The sequence below is a fragment of the Vidua macroura genome, chromosome 7 (assembly GCF_024509145.1).
Source record: "Vidua macroura isolate BioBank_ID:100142 chromosome 7, ASM2450914v1, whole genome shotgun sequence".
NCBI lineage: Eukaryota > Metazoa > Chordata > Aves > Passeriformes > Viduidae > Vidua > Vidua macroura.
Window position 1 is genome coordinate 22,870,653 of NC_071577.1, and position 22,919 is coordinate 22,893,571.

Below are 22,919 nucleotides of genomic sequence, written 5' to 3' on the forward strand. Positions count from 1 at the left end.
CAGTGGCTGCCAGGAAGAAATGCTTTTCTGCACTGTTTTGGCTCTGGATAAAACACAATAATTCAAACAATTTCCTTTGCTAATATGAGACTGTGTCCTTTTTGGGCAGTTGGTACTGTGGGTTCTAGGCTAGTCTAGCTAAATAAGACCCCAAGATGCCAGACTGGGCCTATTTCTCAGAGGTGTCAGATATTGCTTATTCTCAGTTTATGGTTTATGAAAGTAAACCCACATCTAAGTCCCTCTGGCACAGTAATAAGGATTTGCAAGAGTTTAGCAAGCTAAAGTAGATTCTGCAAATTGAATGGATACATATTTAAAGCCATGTAAAGACTTGACTGGGGGAGTTTCATGAATCTGGTTTGCTGAATGTTTCAGTAAACCAGTTGTTTTGGTTTGCTAGGGTATGAAAATGTAGTTAGCTGAGAGAGTTATCTATCATTTGAAGGTTATATTCCCTGCAGAAAGATCAAAACTGGCTGAAGTTGATACCATTTATGTTAATGAAGATATTTTAAAATGGATAGCTGTATTATAGTTATGAATTGTCATGGTTACAACAACTGAAAGAAACAGCATATCAAAAACCTCCTGCATAAAGATTACACTGTAAAGTTTCAATCATTTAAGAGTGAGTTTATTATAAAATCAAACCAAGCCTCTTTTGCTGAAGTCCTATTTTCAGTTGGTGATACTCTGTTTTACTGTACTTGCGCAAGATGTGGCATAGGCCTCTAAATCCAGAACACATATGGACTATATCATGATAGGGAGAAAAATGCTTTTGTGGCTTGCTATAACTACCAGCTGACGTTATTTTTAATGAAATTATGAGCTTAATTGGAATGCTATTTTTGAGCTTTATTTGAATTGTGTCAGTAGTATAAGATTGTATTGTCTGCGTCACTGTCAGTGTCTGAAAGAAAGTCTTCATAGTACTCCACCATTCCTCTTTATAATTTTGGGACAATATTCAAATTGGTGCTTCAGTTGTAATGTGTGAATTTGGTACACTGTGGTAGTTCAGGTCTTGAAAAAAATATACCGATGCCTTTAATCACCTGTTTTAGATGCACTACTTAAGCGCTTATGCATCCTTTTTTAAATCAAGCATTAATGATGTGATAATTTTTTTCATTGCCTGAAGGAATATAGATATGAATGAAAAATTATGATGGTTATGTCTAACAGTATATAATGATAGTGCAAATGTCACTAGCATAAGATTTCATCTACATTCAAAAGAAACAAAAAAGATAAATTGAGTTCTTGGTGTGGTGGGGTCTTCTTGGGTATTCTTGCTCATCTTTGAGATTGTAATTGGAGTTGAAAGTAATTTCCCTGCCTTCATATATTAATTTTCCTGTGAAAATTAATGTATAATTTTATATTGTAAGTGCTTCTGTAGTTTAAAAAATGTTTCTTTAAAATATAAACACAGCTTTTTGTTGTCAGTAGTAGCACACTTCTGATACTGCTTCTAAGCAAGTATAGGGATCTACTTTTTTTCCTCCTCATCTTGGTTAAAGAAACATCCATGTTAAATTACATGTAATTTTAGCTGATTCACTTGAAAATAAAAACAATTAGTTCTCTTTGCTTCATTGTATGTAAAACTATAAAATCCAAGAAGTATCTTGCTATAAGCCAGTCATTTAGAATATTAGTGGAATAGAAATCAGCTGGGACAGGTTGATGTGTGTTAGAACCAAAATGGAGCATGCTGTTAACAAAAAGGAGAGTGAAAAGGATTTCCTTCATGCATAAGCAAAGCATGTACTTTACAAAATGTAAGTGAAGGAAAATATGAGTTTAATCAACTTCTATGTTGCCTACTTAGTTCCTTTCTATTCTTTCTCTGCTGGTAAAAATTTGTCTTTGCATGAGGTTTTAGGTATTCTGTTCCTATAGTAAGAGCATAGCAGAGCCATGTAAGGACAAGGAGAAGCTCTCTCAGGAGGAAAGAAGGACACAAGGCCAGCTTTGAAGGTTTGGGTCTCCCGTGCTGTAGCCAGGCGCAGAGCCAAACATCCAACTGATACCCAGTGAATCACATGTAGAGGTGACATTGGGTTTGTAATCCAGCCACAACAACATTAGTTAATGGCATACTGAATTAGAGCGATCTGTAATTTTAATAAGTGTTTTATGGAAATAGATCCTTTAGTGAAGTTCAAGGGATTTTAGTTATTTTTTTCCAATACAGGAAATTGTGATGAGTTACATGAGAAAAGCAAAGCACAAGCATGCCCAGGGTTTGGATTTTCACATATGTTGTATATAGTCATGTAATTATATGGGTATTTGCACTAACTTTGTGTGGATGTGCATCATGGGTACTTGTATCTTGAATCTTTTTGGCCAAGCTGTAACTGTTCCCTTTTGGAGTGCTCATTCTCCCTATTCTATTTCTCCTCCCCTATCTCTAAAACAAACCTGAGAGTGATAATGTTTACATTTAAGCATTTGGGGGGATGCTTCTTGCTGACACTGCTTATGGTAGAGCTTCCTAACTAGGAATAGTCCTTAAAGGAAAAGGCAGATTCTGGCAAACATAAATTGCCTTTTCTTCCCACATCTTCTTTGACACAGCTTTTAGGCTCTCCAAACCACACTGGGATTACTATTTGTGTAAAACTTCAGAGGTTTGTGTACACCTGTCCCTTTCCTGTTTTCCTCCAACCCTACCCTACTAAGTACTTGTGGGTAATTTGGCGATTACCAAATGTAGTCCATTCAGTACAATCTCTCCAAGCCTAGATAAATGAACAGTATGTGACCAGAGGAAATATAATCCATTGGATATTTACAAAATATGTCCTGCTAACCATAGTAGCCTCCTCAAATGAATCAACAAATCTAATTTTTCTCATCCTTTTTAAATTGAGTCTCAACTGAATCAGAGGCTAACAGTTAATCTGGTGTTTTGAGTGTGCCAAAGTACTTCTATCGCTTAAGGCCTTGCTGATACCTGCCAGTATTCTGTGTGTTCTGTGCCTCACAGGATGAAGCTAAAAACTGAGCTATTCTGTGTTTTTGTTTCATGTTCCAACCACATCTTGGTCTTTAGCATTAGAATAGATCTCTGACATGAATTTGCCTGTGACCAAAGAGGGTGACATCTGGTCCTTGTCTTTGTACTGCTAAGGTATTGAACATCAGGTATGCTGAAGTAAAATGCAGTGTGGGGTTGCTAACATTGGGGAATAGCACAGATATATGCAAAGAACTTTCACATGTTTTTGAAATCAGAGGGAGAACTTGATTTTTATAATTAAAAATACAGTTCTTCTGGTTCTATCCATGTAATTAATCCTATTGACATCTCATTTTATAATTCCCTGCTCCTAACCTGACAGTGCTCACTCAGAAATAATTTAACTTTGGAATTCTGTTATCTGCCAGTGACTCTCAAGACGTCGAGTGTTCAAAGGAAGGATGCATAAAAATGCAAAATGGTTCACACAGAAACATTTGAAATAGTGACCTCATTCCTTCTTTGCAATCTATTCTAGTTTTTTCTGTGATTCTGTCATTTATAGTGAAAGTACTTTTTGCAGTTTGGAGGATGAAGAGAATCTTTTATCTATATAAAATGAAGGTAACTTTTAGAGCTATACATATAATGGCCCTTGTGATATCATAACCTCTCACTTTAAACTCCAGCTCATCTATGTTTAAAAACAAACCAGAGCCTTTTTGAACAGCTATTCACATCTTGCATCCTGCTAGACAGGAAATCTATACTAATTTTTCCTTTCAATAAGAAATTTCTTTAAATTCTGTCTCATGATGATAATGTATATAGAAAAAATGAATCCTTAACACGCACTTCTCCTGGCCTATGGATAAGCTATCTATTACCAGATAAAGACAGCTCTGTATTTTGTATTTTAGTAATATATGATTTAGCTAATAGAGAGTTGTGGATGCACTGAAGTTAGAAAGTTCAGTTTATTTGGTCCTACTCTGTGATTCTAACTAAGGTTTAACATCCCTCTTGAATGGTTTTTGTAACATTAGACAGGATATGTGGTAAAACATAACTTTATGCACTAACACCAAGCCATTCAGGATACAGAAATGAACATATTCACTGAAAAATAAACATATACACTGCATATTTTGTAATTCATATTTTACAGCTAATACACTTGCTGTAACTATATGGAGGAACATGTAAATTTTTTTGTACACGTGGAGTGGAGCATACTCTGCTGACAATGTGGAATTCCCACCCCCCCCTTGGCACGTCTTGGAAATATTGTTGAAGTTGTGACCTGAAGTGTTACTGTCATTCTGAATCTGCCCTGGCATTGTGCTGAGATGATGCAACCTATGCCAACATACACATGCAGTAAAGAGCATTCCTGCCCTTTGAGATGAGAGGAAAAGACCAGTCTTAGGGAAAAACTGAAGGGAAACAAACAGAACCAGAATAGCCAGGAGAACAGTTTGTAAGTACTCTGGCGCTTGTGGAATGTGCTCCTGACAGTTCAGACATTTCACACTGATATTACCATTACTTATAAAGATCACCCTGTGTGATGGTAAAAACATCTGCTCTAATTACAATAGGAAAATAATGCTTCAACATCTTTGTTCTATATTTTGGAAATTTCTTTGCTTGTTTTAGTACAAGAAGTGTAGGTGGTAATTTCCTCATCTTAGAGAAATTAGAAAATATAGCAATAGCTTTTTTGTGAGTGCTATCTCTGGCAAAGAGACTACTATTAAATATATAGGATGAAAATATTATTTTGAGTTCTTTAAAGCTCTGCTACTGTGTAGCAGTCTTGAACTTTTGGTGGCCTCGTATCATTTTGCAAAGTGTGGGAACTGACAGTGTAATGCAGACACTTCCAAAAAGGTAACATGCTTACTGATTTTAAAACCTTGTAAAAAATAGAATTGCTTCTTTTTCTAGTGGGGGAAGTGGGTGGGGGGGGAAAGCAGGGTTTTTTTTGTTTTGCTTATGTTCTGCCTGTGGTATGAAAGTTAGCTGTGCATGGCATTGAAATTATGATCTAAAGTGTTGTTTTTAGTCTCAACAGAAAGGCCAAAGAATTACTTTTCTTGTGCAAACCCTCAGCCCTTTGGATTATACTTAAGGCATTATCTTAAAATTGGTTCTCCCTCTTTGTAATTTGGGAAGACTTTTCCTTCATTCAGCTGTAAGGCTTTCTTAAGGGGCAACATGGTCCCATGTTCCCAGATATATCTCACTTATCCCAGCACGTTTCTGTATTACTGCAGGTAACAAATCCAGCACTGAGTTCCAAAAGGTGAAAATAGCCCTAGATCTAAGAAAAAAAAAATCATATATATTTGTAACACAAATGATACACTTTTTCACTAAACTCAACTGAAATTCTTTGGAAAATGCTCTCTGTATTCTGCCTATGATAGTTTGGTCAGAAAACTTTAATTAGTTTGTAGGGATTTTTATTATTTTATCTGTGTTCATTATTTTTTTCTCAGTCTGTGAATGTTCTCTATTTTCACTGTCAAATAGCTTGCTGGCTATTTTTGTCAAACAAGAACCCTGAAACCATTGCACTGAAGTGCTGAGCCTATCTGCCCATTCTGTCAACAGGATGAAAGTGAATCTCAAGCTTTTTTAATTACAAGGATAACATGTTCGCTCATCTGATAATGAAGATGGTTAGCAATTTTAAATTTTAATAATCAATTACTGAAAGTAATTCTCCATTAAACCACAAGAGAGCCATTAAATCTCAAAAGATGGAACATGCTGTATGTAACAGTAGCAAAATTTCTATTTTTAAATATCATTAGGGAATATCTGATTTTCATTTCTCTGCTTTTCTTTTACCTTTTTCCTCATGCAGACCATCTCATTTTCAGCAGGAAGACAGCACATGATCTTATAAATAATAAAAGAAAATCCTTGTAAGACTTGAGCCAATGTCTGAAATATGTGCTAAAAATCTAATTTGTTTCAATCTAGCATATTTTGACTGAATAATAAGTAAAGTGACTAATTAACATCTTAATGCACTGAGGGCTAGGTGGCATGGTGGACTTGGTACACTTCCACCTCAGGAAACCTGAGTTCATCTCTTATTGGCATTGCAGGTGCTGAACAGAGTTTGGTAGTTTCTCTCTTACTGCTGGTAAAGCTGCTACCTAAAACCATAGCATTAAGTACTACTGGCAGCTTCAAATATAAGTATGTTGAGAGCTGGAAAGCAGGGATACTACAGCTCTCAGACAGCTTGGTGTCCTTCTGTGAGGATGCTTATCTAGTGACAAGCAAGTTGGCAAACATAAATCAGTTGTTGCTTCCAGCAGAAATAAAATAATCCTGAAGTACTGAGGCAGGAGGGAAGCAATAGGTGTGGCTTGTCTAATCTGAAAAAATAACCTTTTTTTTTCCAGAGTTTTTAAAATTCCAAGCTAAAGAAGTGGTTTGAAGTGGTTTATTGATATTGGACTAGATTTAAAAACATATTGTGTCTTAGTATGCATGGTAAAGCATGATAAATTTATATGTTCATCTACTTGGTATGGGGAAAGGACCTGAAATAGTTTGAGGGAAAAACAATGATACAACTTCAAAATGATACTTAGTCTCCAGATATAGTAGATACTCATATTCCAGAGCACATGGACCTTTTCAGAAGACAGTAGTGTGTATTAAGACTTAAAAGGTTCCACTTGATTCTTTGAACCTTATCACTGAATTATCCTGTCTCGATGTGTCTGGTGGCCAACACTGGAGCAATATGTGCAGTTGAGAGGCTCTCAATGTCAGTTGGCATTGGTGCCCTGCACTCAGCAGGGAAGGTCTGTTTCTGATGGCCTGGCTTAAATCAGAATGTGATCACATCTGCAGAAAATTTATCCATCTTTCCAAAGGAGTTAATTTACCTTAGGAGACTAAGTATTTTTTGGAAGTAAGGTGGAAGAGGGTTTAAATTTTGTTTGGTTTGGGTTTTTGGTGGTTTTAATTTTTTTTTTTTTGTTGGTTATTTTTTGTTTGTTTGGGTTGGTTTTCCTTTTTCCTTTTTCTTTTGTGCGTGTGTTTGGTTTTTTTTAACCCACACCTGTGTACCACCAAAACTTGGAAAAAAAATGTGTTTTGCTTGTCATAAATCCTTCTGTTGCAGCCGTGATGAGTCTGGTTTAGTGATTGTGGAGGAAGGAATTGTTTTAACATAGAACTCTGCATCCATCTTAGGGCTATTATCATTCTCTGATATTCACTTTGCTCTTAACCTGTGGTTTTGTTGATATAGAAAAAAATATTACAGAAAACTGTGGTGCTCTCCCATATCTTCTTCCAGAACTTCAGTTACAAATATAAATTGAAACTTGAGGTAAAATTTCCACATATCTGAAGGCTAAGTAATGAAATAATGGTGTGATGTTCAGCTTTTTGGTTAGTTTTAACAAATTTTATTCTCCATCTCAAACTTTTCAATAAGACTGCATCTGTATCAGCTTATTTCTTATTAGGCTCCTAGGAGAGGGACAAACAAGCTTTTGAAGACAAAGCCAGTCTCAGTGTCTGAAATAGACGCAAAACCTCTTGAAAATTAAATATAGGTGGAGAACAATTGCTCTGAGCTTAACTTGATTATGTTCATCAGTTAGGCAATTTGAAAGAAAAGGTGATTGGACCTGTGGAGCGAAGGGGAAGTATTAACAAGGAGAGGAGTGACAAGGTCACTAACCTTCATGCCACAGAGAGAGAGACTGATAATTAGCATTTGTGAAACATTAAGGCAATGTTTGGGGGTAGAGGGTTAGTGAATAAACTGTAATATTCCCAAAATGCTGTTGTCACTGTAGAGCAATGAATGTTAGTTCTGGTCTTGTCTCCTTTCTTCAGCTCTTTCTCAATTCAGGGCTGAGAAGTTGCACATGGAATGGTTCTTTTGTGGAAAAAATACTCTGCAATAATTAGAAATATTTCTATTCCTTTTATCAGTTCTTGGTTCACAGTGATGAATTTGCTGAACCTGTGGATAGCTTTGTTAGTGGTATAAATAATTTTAGCAAATAGTTTCAGGTGTAGTTATGACAATTAATGGCATCTTCTGTCTTGACTGCTCTGTGATTGCTGGCTTCCATTAGGTAAAGGATGACTTGTGGGCTATTCCAGTCATGGGTTTTAATTTAAAAGTAGAATCTTTCACTGTGAGTGAATTTCTTGATGTGTGATCTTCTCCTAGCCTAAGCTGTAACATCTTCATGAAATTTTAAGGAAGTCTGGTAGATCACAATTTAGGATATAGATGCACTGGGAACCCCTTTATTCTTGTGTATGTTCATAGTACATTTTTGGAAAAGCGATGTGTCTTCTAGAACAGTTAGGAAAGTCCCAAGGGTCTGCGAGAGAGGAATATCTACAAGGTGTCCTTCGTTTGCTCAAGGTGTTCTGAAAGCAAGGCAGTGTCTGAGAGCCTCTTTGCCCACATTTTTGATGTGTTTGAAGGCCTGGAGCTTTTGTGGAGTAGGTCCACCGGGTCTCTTAGGGTTTTTGGAGCTTGGGTGGATTATCTTTTTAGTGCTATTGTTTTAGAAACCATTAGAGGGATTAGATCATCCTCCCCTTCCAAATTAATCAAATGAAGCTTTGATAGCTTTCAACACAGAAGTTTCGAAGAACAGAAGTCCTTCTTCAGGTGTTTTGACTGGATTCTGGCTTCTCATCTTTGTTAAAAATCCAAGGACTGCACATGAAGTGTGGTGTAGAGAGGTTTTTTCATGACAAGAGCTAAATAGTGCAAACTTAGTTTAATTGAAGCTATGTACAGAAGTATGTAAATACAGAAGGGGAAACCCCTGTACCTACATATGCAACAACATAGGCTGTTTCTGTTGGCTGAACAGAGATGACTTAATTTAGATCAGGTGTGACCAGGACTTTCTCTATAAAGATAGAAAATTTCCTAGTCTGATTTCCTTCTATTGTATTAGAATAGATGGGATTATGTTTTGTGTAATAAGTCTGATGGCTTTTAAGGGAAAAAAAAAAAAAGAGCTACTTAGAGAAGTAAGGCCTTTATCTTCAAGAAGCTAATAACTCAGAATAAGGCAGTGCTGAAGTCTAGCCATTCTTCCCATCCAATCTTAGTTACTTACAGTAACAAACCAAGAGGACTTTATCTGAAGAAGGAAATCTTGTTGGGGACATATATGTGGGAGAAACTGACTCTTGGACGTGACTTTAAAATAAAGTTTTGTAGTTACACACAATGAATTATTAGACATGGCAAGGATATAAAAGCAAGCAGCAAGAGGGAAAGAACCTTCAATATTAGCAAAAGGCTGAAATTGGGAAAATGGATTGCAACAAATTTTGATGAAAGTGTTTCACAATAAGACTGAAGTTGCATGAATATGCACAATTTTTAGGTCTTGCCAAAGATTGATGCTACTGTATGTTCAGCTGACATAAGATTTCTTTATGGTATAAGCAGAATCTGAATTTTGGTGAAGGATATGATTTGAGGAATGGGAAGGGGAAAGAGCTGATTTGGATATTCTGAGATAGATACAGTTGTTGGGGGAATAAGTTTCATTCTACACTTCCATCTTCCAGGATATCCAAATGTATCTCTCCCTCACCATTTTCTCAGAATGTGTATTAATTCTGCATAGGCACCTGCTTCCTTCAGCTCCTACATTGTCTTTATAAGCATTAGCTCTGGCACCTATCTGTACTGCTGAGATGTACAGTGCTGTGGCTTATTACAAGGAGAGAAAGGGTTGATCCCAAAGGGAACGGACAGAAAACTTTTCTTGTCACTACTGCTACTAGAGTTTTGGGTCAGGAGTTGCTTGATAGCTGATCCTTGAAATGAAGTCTTCAATGGATTCTCAGCCCTTTCTCTTGGTTGGAACAAGAATCCCCTTTTCAGGTCTTGGGGCAAGTGCCTGTTGGTCAGCAGGCTGGATTGATTTATCATTTACAGGTTGACTGGACATTGCAACATGTGCTGTACTCAGTGAATGTGATTTATGGAAGAAAGCAAATAAAAAATCCCACAGCTTTTCTCTGCTCTGTTTCCAAGGGAAGGGCTTTGAATGCAAACATAAATTTTTATCAGTACCATCCACTTCCTTCCTCTTTGGCCTTCATAGTATATGCTCAAGTGTACATACTAGCATAGCATCATGTTCTGTATTTTTCTCTATGTCTCTGTTTCTTCTCCCACCTCAAAATCCTGGATATAATAAATTGCTGCTTGTTGGTTTTTTTTTGGTTTTTTTTTGGTTTGGTTGTTTTTTTTTTTTTTTTTTTTTTTTTTTGTTTTGTTTTGTTTTTGTTTTTTTTTTTGTTTTTTTTTTTTTTTTGTTTTGTTTTTTTTTTTTGTTTTGTTTTGTTTTTGTTTTTTTTTTTGTTTTTGTTTTTGTTCTTGGGGTTTTTTTTGTGTTTTTTTTTGTGGGTTTTTTGTGGGTTTTTTGGTTTTTTTTGTTTTTTTTTTTTTTTCAGACAAAGGTACAATCTGCAGTGAAGACATGTAAAATTTCTGTAGCATAAATTTAAAACATCTAAAATTTTTATTTCTTTTAGTGACTTAATGAAAAATGCTCATTGAGTTTGAGGCCAGGGATCACATGGTTTGAGATCTTTTTCTAAGTCTTCCTTAACTTCTTTAAATTGAACTATAAGAATTACCCCTTTGTCAGTGCAAGATTTTCTTTTTTTCATATATACTTGCATAACAATCTTCAGGTCTTTGAGACAAGATGTAAATTCAAGGTTCTTGATCACCTCTGGTCACCAAAGTCTTCATGGAGCTCTTTGCAAGAGGAAGAAAATTAAGGCCAATGCCTGGGCCATATGACTTAAGTAACTACACTTTCTCTTTGTAAAAGTATCAAATGGGAAATCTGTACTTTATATTCTTTCCAGAATTACTGCTTGTTAATGAATCCTATAATAACATTCAGCATGGACCAGAGAGGGTTAAGCATAGACTCAGTCAGAAACCATTTACTTCTCTCTATAGAGCTGTCCACCTTTTGCTGAACATGTGCACAGGCACAAATAGCTGAAAGGAATTCTGCATAATTCACAGTTCAAGTTAGAGTATCAGCATGTATTGTTTCATGATGAAAACATTGCATATCTTGGAGGACTTTTGCTGTTTGTCTCATGTTTCTTTAAGAAGAATTCAAAATACTTTAAAAAATGTTTGCTACTATTTTCTGTAATTTTTTTCTTCATTATTGCCATAAAAGAAAAAAAATGTTCAGGAAATATTTAGATATTTTCTGCTGCTACTCAATCTGTTTCTTCCAGTCTTTTTTCATGTGAACTACCATCAAAATTTAATCATGGAGAAGCAAATGCCATTCTTGTGTGATTCTTCTATTCAATAATGCCAAAATAAAAATTGCTCAATGTTCATTTGCTCAGACATTGTACTGCCTTCTACCAGCCTGTTGCTGTTTAGTGCACATATATTTTGATAAGACATCTCCTGGAGGCTTATATTTGAGGGTAGGGAAAGGATGAGAATATATGGGAGGGGATTAAATTGCTTCATTCAGCACAGCTTTGCATTTAAAGGCAGGCCTAAGTAAACAGCAGGTTACATTATTTTCAAGTTAAATTTGTATATTGAATATCTTTTGAGCTGTGTAGTTATGTTTAAGCACTTGCACAAGAATGTAGCTGTGTAGTGCTCATGAGCAGATTTGGGCAGAAGCTTGTGTGCTGTGCTGGGATGTGCCAAGGGAGTACAGCTCATCTGAAGAACTTGATAAATGTTTTAGAACTTCTCTAACCCAGCTGGTCTAGTTTGTTTTCCCGTTTTGCTAATGAATTCCCTGTATGCTGTAGCCTTATAAATAAAACCAACTTCACTGTAAGCTGAAACTAGTTTTCTCTTTAGAACCCCATACTACAATAAAAATTGAATGCAATACACCAGGAATAATTCTAAAATTTGTACTCCATGTGAATAATCAGTGGAGACTACTGAAATGCGTTTCACTGTATTAAAATTAAATGTTTATCTAAAAGCAAAAAAAAAAATAATAAGAAAATTGTCAATTTCTACAATGCTGGTATAATGATTGCTACACATACATAATATAGAAGACACATGGCATCTTTCAGTCTGATCATGATAAGACATAATGTTTTACTGCCAGATTGCAGTTTTGTTAAGTAAAACTTGCAAATCACACCACAACAAACTTTGGAAATGCAGCTTTAGCATTGTTCTGTGTTCAATAATTAAATAAAAAATGCAAGGAGTTGCCTTCTTGACTTTCAAATCATACTTTTGCCACATCCAAAATGAAACACAACTGCAGGGTACTAATAAAAGTAGGCATGACTAGGCAAGGTAATTTCCTCCAGCATTAATCTTAAAATCTTTAAGAGTCATCAGAGTTTTATTTCACTAGTTCTGGTTTAAATGGCTGAGTTTAACAGCACATTAAAACTTGCACTGGGGATCAATTTCAAACAAATGCTCCCTTTGCAGTTGTGCCTGTATAGAGAAAAAGCAGTCTGATCAGAAATTCAGTGTGTTTTAAACAGGTTTGAAGTGTCTCTCCTGTATAAGTTTAAACTGGGTTGGGTGCTTGATGTCCCCTCATTTGTTAAGGAGCTGTTTAATTTTAACAGTAAGTACTCAGGACAGTGTTTGCTTCTGCTCTGAGACTGCCTGAGCACAGAAGGGGTGAGTAGCTCTCAGGGAGCGGGTTGTAAGTAACCACAACTGAAGTCCTGCTGTGCAGTGGATCGCTCATAAGAAATTTTCTTTTCTTCTGAGTGACAGTGGCTAGCTCAGATTCCTAAGGAATCAAACACACTTCTGATTTGCAAATTCACTGTCCATCTCTTATGGGCTTCCTTTTGCTGGAGGGTGGTGGGATATAAAAGACCCTAATTTAATTTTCTGAGTTAAGGAAAACTCTGAAATGGGCTCTTCTCCATGTCTAGCTTTTGTCTCAGAGAGGAGATGACCTCATTTATGCTACAGCTGAAAATAGAATAAGGCAAGGAGAGATTGTGTCATGCAACTCTTGTTTATTTCTGTAATCCTAGTATGGATAACTGCATATCCTAGTCAGTGGAAAGGAGAGCAAGGCAGCTCTGTTGTACGATTGTGGATGCCATCCTATGCCTTCACATTTGGAGATTATCTAGGCAATGAAATCAATAGATAAGAATAAATTATTGTGACAGCAGCCACACTTCTATATAAATAGTTCTAGTGAAATATTTGCAACTGTATACATGTGGTAAATATAATCACAGTCTAAACTTCTTATTTCTGAATAGCATTATCTGATGTCTGAAAGCAATATTTGAACCAGGGGATCAAGCATAATTAAATTTGACTTCTGCTGCTTAGTAGTATGTGTATAATTTCAAGTTTATGTTTAACTTTGAGTGAATTTTAGCTGACATCACTGCAGAAGCTGACATCACTACATTTAGCAGACATCACATCATCAAGTATTTTTTTGGGGGAAATAAAAATAGCTCTTTCTAAGTCTTACATTGCCTTTTAGTTTTGATTAAGCTAATTTGGTGACTGGTGGTACTTATGTGGCAGGTACCTCTGTGACAACAATATAAACATCTTTATTAGGGCCATTTCTCATTAAAAATTATGGGAGAAAATGTATACAGCTCCTGTCCTTGGGAGAAACTTGCAGTCTGGTCTGGGATGCTTTTTTCGAACTTTTTCTTGTTTCTATTTTGTGGATTAGTCTCTCTGCTCCGGGGCTTTAAAGTGTTGTATCTTTTATCAGTCACAAGTGTCCCTGCTCACCTCATGCATTCATCTGACTCCAGGCAAAGTCCATTTATTTTTACTATTTTCTCATAGGTTAGTAAAGGGTCAATTTTGTGAGCAGTAAGCAGGTGGCTTTATATTTATCTTCTGGATTTCCCACTACATTAGACATACTTGGCTTTTTCTTTCTAATTTGGAAGTAGCAGTATTATTACAAGAAGGAGGAAGACAAATTTCTTCAAGGTCTACTGCCTACTATTTGTAGGTGTTGCCTTCCATCAGAAATATTTATGCACCATCTGCACCAGTTACCTTAGCAATAATACCACCCTAGGTGGCCAAAATGTGCCAGTGTTAATACCAGCTTCCTCCTTTGTTCTGACAGCAGCAAGCATTGCCTCTGCCAGCGTCTGGCATCCTTAGCAATTGGAGCTGTTAATTTTTCAGTCACTACAATAAGTCGTCAGTGATTATTTTCAGACAACTTTCAAACATGCATATTAGGTAATTAAATTTTCAATAAATGTCACTCTGTTATGCAGCCCTTTCCTTGTCCTTTTGTATTAAGCCTTTTCTAAACTGATGTGTCAATAACTAATTTTTCCAGCTGTTCTAGATCAACAGTTATTTTCTGAGCTGCAATGTAAAAAAAACCCAAACTCACCTCATTTATACTCTATACAAAAGAAATGTGGCATCTGCAGAAGTCACTTACTTGCATTCAGGTGTAATAACCTAGCTTCTAATATTACTTTTCTCCTTTACTGCCACTTAGAGATATAGGCTTATATTTCTTCTGTTTTGGGACTTTTGAATGTATAATGATGCAAGACTAACAAACTTTTAACGTGGAAAAGAGTCTTAAATTAAGAGACTCTCTTGTGCCCAGAAAGTGTAATTGAAAACAATAAATGTTTCAAAAATATAGAAACAATACCATTATTGTTAGTATTAATTTGTAAGTCTTATGTCATAAATGCTAGACTTCAACAGTTGTTCAAAGAGAACCAGACTATATATATAATAATTTTCAATTGTGGACTTGACAGTGTTCGTTTAACAGGTGAACTCTATGTTTTTAAATGTTTTTTCCAACCTAATTCATAAGATGGCTTGGATTGGAAGAGATCTTAAAAATCATCTGGATCACCTAAATGAGTCTGTGATTCATCAGAATTCTACTAAGTCCTGCCTGCTTCTGCCATTCCACCATAAATTGCTTCTTAGAAGCAGTAACATGGTGTTGATAAAAAATAATTTTCCTTCAGCCTTTCTTATTCCAGAATTTTGCAGAATGGACAAAATTCGGAGTCAGGATAATTGGAACCTTTCTTTGCTAAGAGGGTGGTGGTTAATAATTATCAGGTACTATGGAGTTCAGCCGGACCTAAATAATCTTCAAAGATTTTTTTTTGTTTCATGTATTTTCTTGTCCCAAAAAATGAAAGTGAAAAATTGTTCTTCCTCTTGATTAAAACTATTCCTGAAAAGCAACATTTTCCTTTAGCCCATAGCTCCTAAAACAGTGCCTACTAACACATTTGACAAAGCCTGGCATGGTCCTAATAACATATTTTTGACAGTGGTATTCCCTGAAGATAAAAATCTTTCTGTGCCCTGGCAAGCTTATGGACTTATGGAACAACCATGGAACAAATTTCTTTTCAGCTGTCAGTGAGGGCTCCCTTAAACACCACAAAACAGGTGGGAGCAGGTAAACAGGCATTTGGGAGAATGAAAGCATAAAAGAGTTGTTGCACTTGGTTTTCTGTTTTCTAAGATGGCATTCTGTATTTTACATGTACATTTTGCATGTTCTAGCAGACTTTCTTTGCCTGGAATATGTAGCATAAGATGCTACATTTGTTTGCCTATAGAAAGTACATATTATGACTGGAAAAGAAAGCGACCATGTATTTCAACACTGTGCTGTAATACATATATGCATTGGAGTGCAGAGCTCATGTAGTGTGTGCAATCCCAAGCCTTTCCATTCCAGATTGTGAGCTCTTTCCAGCACAGCTGTAAATGGCAAGTGCTGCATCCCTGCCAGTTTTCAACTTGCTTATCCAAATATGGTCAGACACCTTTCATGTAGTGCTTTTGATGTAATCTCATATAAAGTGATCCCTATGTTCCTTCTTTTTAAAACAAAGCAACTTTAAAATTAATATTGCAGCAGAGCCACTTTCTTTAAGCAAATCAATGTCTTGACTTGGGGAATGAAATGTCAAATGTCTAAGCCCCACTTCTAGAACTTTACAGCACAAGTCTTGACCACATTTAAACCAGAACAGTGACAAGGCGATTGCATGCTGTCTTGATGTATTCCTCAAGATAGGAAATACAACAGTATAGGTTTTTGTGAAGAAAGGTACTGAATGTCCTAGTTTTCATGTTAATACCGTTTGGGGATAGGATGTGCAGACAATTGATCCCAAAGGAAAAATTCTTTATGAAGATAGTTCACTTTGTTGTATGTGTTTAATATGCAGGTGAAGAAATTTTGTTCATATACCAGCTAAAATACAAAAAACCAAAACTCTAGAGTGACTTTAAAGAAAAGATACGGTTAGATTTACCCATTAACAGTTTCATATTAAGAAGGTGAAAGCAGCTTCCCAGTGAGCTGTATGAATATACGGTTGTTCAGTGCTCAAGAATGAGATGCTTCTGGGTGTATTTAGTAACAGAACAAGTGTCTAAGTCTCCATAGTCCAATGAATGTTGTGAAGAAATACCTGAACTGCAGGCTAAAAAAGTGAAACCATAATATTTGTGGCTACTCTGGCTGTACTAATCATCACATCTCAAGAAATCTAATGTGATGACATCACTTCTAATATTTGCGATGCCCTGGGATTATGGGCTGTTGCCAGTTTAAGTGTAGGCTGTGTCAAAATGTAGATACTTGATGTTGTTTCAGTCTTGGAGCTTTTGACATATCTGCATTTGACCAGAAGATACACTAAGGGAAAACTACATGTTTCTGGAAGTGACAGCTGAAGAGCAGGTAAAATATTCTAGAATTTCTACAAAAATACCTGTGATGGAGTACAACTGAATCTTATTCCTAGGTGAGTTTTGCACACCTATGGAATTAAGCAAACATCTAAAGGTTGGTACTGCTGGTTTCCTAAATCAAATCTGTCCTGTCCCGCACCAGCCAGCAAATATGTAAGCATGCTTTACTGAAATGGAAAGCAAAGGATAGGCTGGGCTTACTGGCAGATGGCTGAGCTGTCCCCTGGGGGAGGTAAGAGGTATGAATTTGAACTTTGTCAGACAGAAGAGGAAATTGATACCTTGCCACAACTTAATAACACACTTGAGCGTCTGCTCAAAAGCTCCTGTTGTGAGTGTCTGAGTTGCAGAGTGGATATTCCATGGTGCAACTTGCAGTCTTACTCCCTGAATGTCAATGGAGTCCTTCTGGATTTACTGTGGACTTAAGGTTGTCTCCAAGGGGACCCTGCTGAAGACCTCACTCCTACCTGCGATCAGGATACAGCTACATGAGTCTGGGTTCCAGTAGGAAGGGAGATGATTGATGGGCTGAGGTTTTCTCACTAGGTTACACCATGGTGTTGATAATGCCAAGGTTGTGGGTTTGATCACTGTATGGGCCATTCGATGATCCTTGTGGGTCCTTTCCAACTCGGAATATTCTGATGCTGTGACTTGCAGTACATGAGCAGCTAAAATGCTTGGATACTTATGAAGTCCTGCTGTGCTTTACACGTATATATTTTTGCCTGTGAATTTGCATAGCTAAGTGGTGTACGGACAGATCGGATGTCTTTTTTTAGCATAGTCTATGCTCAGCATACACTACAATATCTTTGTGAGCAGGGGTGCAGGTTTTCATCTTTCTTCAATGATTTCATGTAACAATCATAATGAAGTTCTGTTCATAAAACAGAATGTTTTTAACATGTGTGTTTTGCTCCAAGCTACTCAACTTTGAGCTCTTTGGAGGACAGTTAAACCTTTGCTATCTGTATGAAAAGGGCTTTACATAGTTAAGACTCCTGTGTTCCTGGTGTTTGGAGGCTAGTTTGAAATAAAAAGTAATATTGCAGCTGTAGTTTTGAGAATGGGAGGGAATAATAAAACTTCTTTGTAGATTTATGGTGAAATTAATATTAAATATTTAATTGTAAGAAATGTAAATCTTCTACTATGCTTTTGTATTGCAGAGACGTGGAGTTTTCTCAAGGTGAAGACATATAACTTGTACATATTTTCAGGAAGATCCCTTTATTTTGTTTTTTGTTTGTTAAATCAGAGGTGGAAATGATGAAGTAAACTTCAAATATCTTTCTTATGTTTTAGCTCCCTAGTACTGTATGAACAGCTCATTGAGGCAATAGCTATAAATACATAGTGGCAGACAAACTGTACAAATGAACTTGGAGCTAAATATATATGAGAGTGTTTTGCACAGGTTAAAGGAGAAAAAGAAACATTTTCCTGTGATATCAAAATATAGCTTGATTGAAGATATGCACAGGCATACAAGCACACATGATTATTGCTTGAGCTTATGAAAATGGAGCTCTTAATATCTGTTCTAACCTCCATTAGGAATATCATAGATCTGCAGTCTGCATCTATATTGGTTATTTAACAGTGATAGTGCATATTGTAATTGATCTAGCTAGAGATGTTCGTGTAAAGTAGGCAGATGTGCTTAAACCTTATGTCCCCATGTAGTCATATTGGCAAATGATGGCTTAATCTTTGAAATAAAATTTGCAGCTCCTCATTGTGGCTTGGTATAACTTTTAAGTGCAAAATTCCTATGCATCTTTATGTAAAGTGACAAAGCTTTTATCAAATAATGCAGATAATTAAGTGCTGAAACGGAAAACCATGCCCAAGCGAAGAATTCTGATGATTTTGTGTGTGTGATTGTTTACAGATTTCCTTCTCCATTTGCTCCCAAAGAATACACTTAAACACTCAATCAATGAATAACCTACAGCAGTTTGTTGTAGATTCAATAACGGGGAATGGTGCATTGTACCAGGATAGTCAGATATACCCATAGGAAGTGTCAGTGGTCAAAATGCTTCCATTGCCAGAAGGTAGTCTGAAAATGGTCTAGAAATTCAATACGGCATTGACCCTTCATTGTATACATGATCTGCAGTCTGTTTCTCAATCTTATTTGAACTTTAAAACCAGACGTTTTAATCCTAGGATTTATAATATATTTGTACAAATTTATAATCTGGATTAAAACTATTTTTCTTTGTCTATAGCTAGATGTTTGAGGTATCCATGTTTGTTTTTTCCTCTATTTCTATATACAGCCTTCTTGGTCTTTTTTAGCATAAACATATTTCATGACAGTGAAATTTCTGAAACTACAGTCTTAGAAAATTTATACATACTCTTCTTCATTGTCAGGTATCTCTTCCTGATACCAAATGTTTTTGAAATGCATAACAATACCAATTTATAGAAAATGTGTTTATAGACTTCCTGAAAAGCTTTAGGTCCTGTTGATATGAGAAATTGTCTTGATTTAAGAAATCTTTCTGCCTTTTTATATAGGCATTTATTTAAATATTTCAAATTGAAACAAAATGTGTACATTAAATTTTAAAAATAGAAATTGAAGATTATAGGTCCTACACAGGATTATAAATTAATTTTATTATATAAAACTAAATATGTTTCAATCTATGCAATTTTTTTTCTTGATTTTTATTTTAATTTTTTTTTAGAGTGGTGATGTTAATTTTCTTAATAATCCCACCTGGGACCCTGCCTACTCCCTACGCCCAAATGGATCCTATGCTGCAACTTGGATGCAACAAAACTTTCTGCTAATTGACACATCACCTTCCTCCAGTCTACTGCCTATTCTAGGTAAGTCAGACAGGCTCTTTTATTGTGCAGTATGTTTCTTGTTTTCTAAGTTGCCAGTGAAAATCTTGCTAAATGTGTGCTGCCGTGCCCTGTGCTTCAGACTCATGCATATTAAAGTGAGCATTGCTAATAAATACTTGGAAAAAGTCATTGCACTGAGTGCCTTGAGTTATGCATGTGACCATAAAGTGAGATTACACCACTTGCGATTTTTAATGTACAGTGTCACAGGCTGGTTTTCAAAAATGAGCGCACAGCTCTAGCATTTGCCTCTTAAATAAAAGTCTACTTGTCCTATTAAAATATCATCCATCAACTTTTTGGTTTAATTCAGATTTTTAAGAAGACCTTCCTCCCTTGAGGTTGTGTGTATGATGAAATATTTTAACTGTATCTTATTTAAGAGATGCAAATAAAACCTTTCAGCTTTTTCTGAAGCCTAGAAGTGTTTTGTTTTGCCAGCTGTCTATGAAAGTTCAGTGCTTAAAATGTTAGGAGCCTGACTTTTTTTCTGTCTTGTAGATCTTTGAAAAATTGGTTTATGGCATGTCATACATCATGTATCTAAGACATATGGGAATAGTTAGAGATTAAGGTAAATAGACAAATTGAACTGCTTTAAACCATTTTTCCCTGTTTCACTTTTATGAAAGAGTTTATGAACAAAAGTTGACATTAAGCAATCACAATAGGCTATTCTATATGTTTTAGACAGTGGTAAAGACTTTAGTGTCAGAAAGTGTTGCATCACTGATGCTTATATCAATTTGATTGGTGTCCAAGTTTTAAAAATGTTACTTTGTCAAGTCATAACCTTTTCTGAGTCTTTCATTTGTCATTGTTTTGATGATTATATCTTAAGAAAAAAAAAAAGAAAAATGTTCTGTGTATTGGGAATCATATCATGACTCATAAGGCTTATCAATTTTTTGGATAAAATTAGCATTTTTTTGTCTTATGTAATATGACTGAATAGATGTTTTGGTGTAAAGGTTTCAATTTAAAGACCAAGATCAGCAATTTTGCTCAAGAAAAGTTTGTTAGAAATACATTTTAATGAAATGTCAGTATGACTTGCAAAGTCTTTAATGAGAATACTTATTCACACATAGCCACCATACTCTGGCTGTTATTGTTCATAACAGTGCAGCAAACTGGAGGCTTCCAGACCAAAGGAAAAAATGTCAGGTGACCAAGCAAGGTAATTCAGAGTATGAATTTGATATAAGCAGACGAGGACTTTTTTTTTTCTAGTCTTCAACAGCTTAATAAAATGGGGCTATTCTGTAGACATCAAATAACTATAAGGGAATGGACCTGTTTTGCCTATTTGTGTTTTTTGAAGGAATTTAAGAAATGAGAAACAGAAGAGAGTGTGCACTAAGAATACCATCCATGGTTTCAAGTGCTGTTTCCTTCACTTTACGATCTCAGAGCAATTATTTATGTTGTCATTCTGAAGGGGTGGGAGCTGGGCTGAGTGTTCAAGATGTTGCTTAGGTGCATTGACCATATCTAAATATTTATGTGTACTTATAGGAAACTTTAGGGGAGAAACAACCCAGATACAATATTTTATTTAATTCAGATCCTTTGGGGCAACTTGGTTGACTGATCTTAAATTAAAACACAGTTTCTTTCAACTGTCTACTAAATATAATGAATGTTATGTGTTTACAAGTTTTGTGTTTACTTCTTTACAGTATTTACTTATTATTTGATTGTAGAGAGATTCTTTCTACTTATAATTTATCAGTCTTATTTTTTCTTTTTCTACTTTACAATTTATCGGTCTTATTTTTTATTGGTTTAGTACCAGTCTTGTAACTAATAGCAAATTTGGTTTATTTTTGCTGGATGCACTAATTGACAATACATCAGCAATTTCTCTGATCATGCTAGAAACCAGTGTTTTCTATCAATCTGTTTATAAACCAAAAAAGTTCTGGAATATCTATTCATTTGCAAAAGGTAATTTTATTCTCAATACAGATCAGGGTCAAAAACAAAGAAACAAAATAAGATTTAATGCTGGGAATATTCATTTCTGTAGCAAGGTAAAAAAAATGTTGCTTTGTAGCTATTTTAAGTAGGTCACTGATTGTTTTGAATTAGAGGATGTGTTAAGGACTGTTTTTATGCACTATGTGAAAACCAGGCACTGATTATTTTCAGTTCTATGGGTGCAAGTGCATACTCTTTTTAGTCTTTGGTGGGGAACGTGCTTGTTTCCTGAAATCAATTGCTACTTCTCTGTGTATCAAAATTAGCTATAAAAATAAGGTAACTGAACAAACCCCTACACTATTAAAAGAATTTTTAGGTGAGTTATATTCCTTAGATTACTGGAGAAATGACTCTTTTCTTAATTAAGTTTGTATAATAAACGATTATTGACCTAAATTGTAAAGTTTTGTGTACAAAAGATATATTTGCACTATTTACAGCTAAGGCTCTCTTTTTCTTCGTATTGCATATAGAAAGAGTGCCGATAAACTTAGCCTGCCGCCCAAATGTTGCTCAGTTTAAGCGAGGGAGCTTTGACACTTCAATCGCAAGAGGGAGCTGTTGGAGCTCAAACTGCTAGAACTGCGCACCTACGTATTGCCGTTTTAATCGATACCGCTCACTTCTAAATATTTAATGAAATACATTAACAATTATTAGTTTCCACCATCACGCTCTCTGACTACCACTGACATGCATTTTCTGAGAGAAGTATGAAAACAATAATTAAAGTGAATAAACCTATACATTGACAATAATATATTTGGTGTGTGTGTGTGGGAACAACACCCAATCTTTTCTCCTTATGTTGGTGACAAGCTTAAATCTGCTTCAAAGCAAATAGTCTTGTCAAGCAGTGAAACATGACTTTTGTTATAGAAACCTTTGTTATTCATTTGTGTTGTTGTGTATCAAAAGTCTGAGGGTACAACTTTTCTAGTGTCTCTCCTAGGAAATTAACTGCACACATGAATGTCATATGGGGAAGAATGTCAGTTTATATGAAAATTGAAGAATTATCGGTGTTTCCCCTGCAGTTATGCACAAAGGCATCATTGTCAGTTGCCTTTCTTAGGCCTTCCCTGCAGGCATGATCAGACTCAAGCCGACAGCTATTTTCCTTTAATTTTCCACAGCAAGGCAGTAATGCTTATGATTATTGTGAAGTCAGGAAAAGTTTAGTTTCATCAAGTGACATGTAGTGTTGCAATTAGTTACTTAAGCACTTCATATAAAATTTTCTACTACAGTATCTGGCTTGTCAAATGCAGCTAAATATTAGCATCTTGTATT

At 35.7% G+C, this 22,919-nt stretch overlaps 1 long non-coding RNA gene across 1 annotated transcript in view; it reads left to right on the plus strand.

Moving 5' to 3' along the window:
• Nucleotides 1-22,384, plus strand: part of LOC128810063 (uncharacterized) — a 38,298-nt gene extending 15,914 nt beyond the window's left edge. Inside the window, exons 3-4 of the long non-coding RNA XR_008437927.1 lie at nucleotides 19,475-19,619; nucleotides 22,100-22,384. This is a non-coding gene — a long non-coding RNA (uncharacterized LOC128810063). The remainder of the gene's footprint in view (nucleotides 1-19,474; nucleotides 19,620-22,099) is intronic.
• Nucleotides 22,385-22,919: the final 535 nt, after the last annotated feature.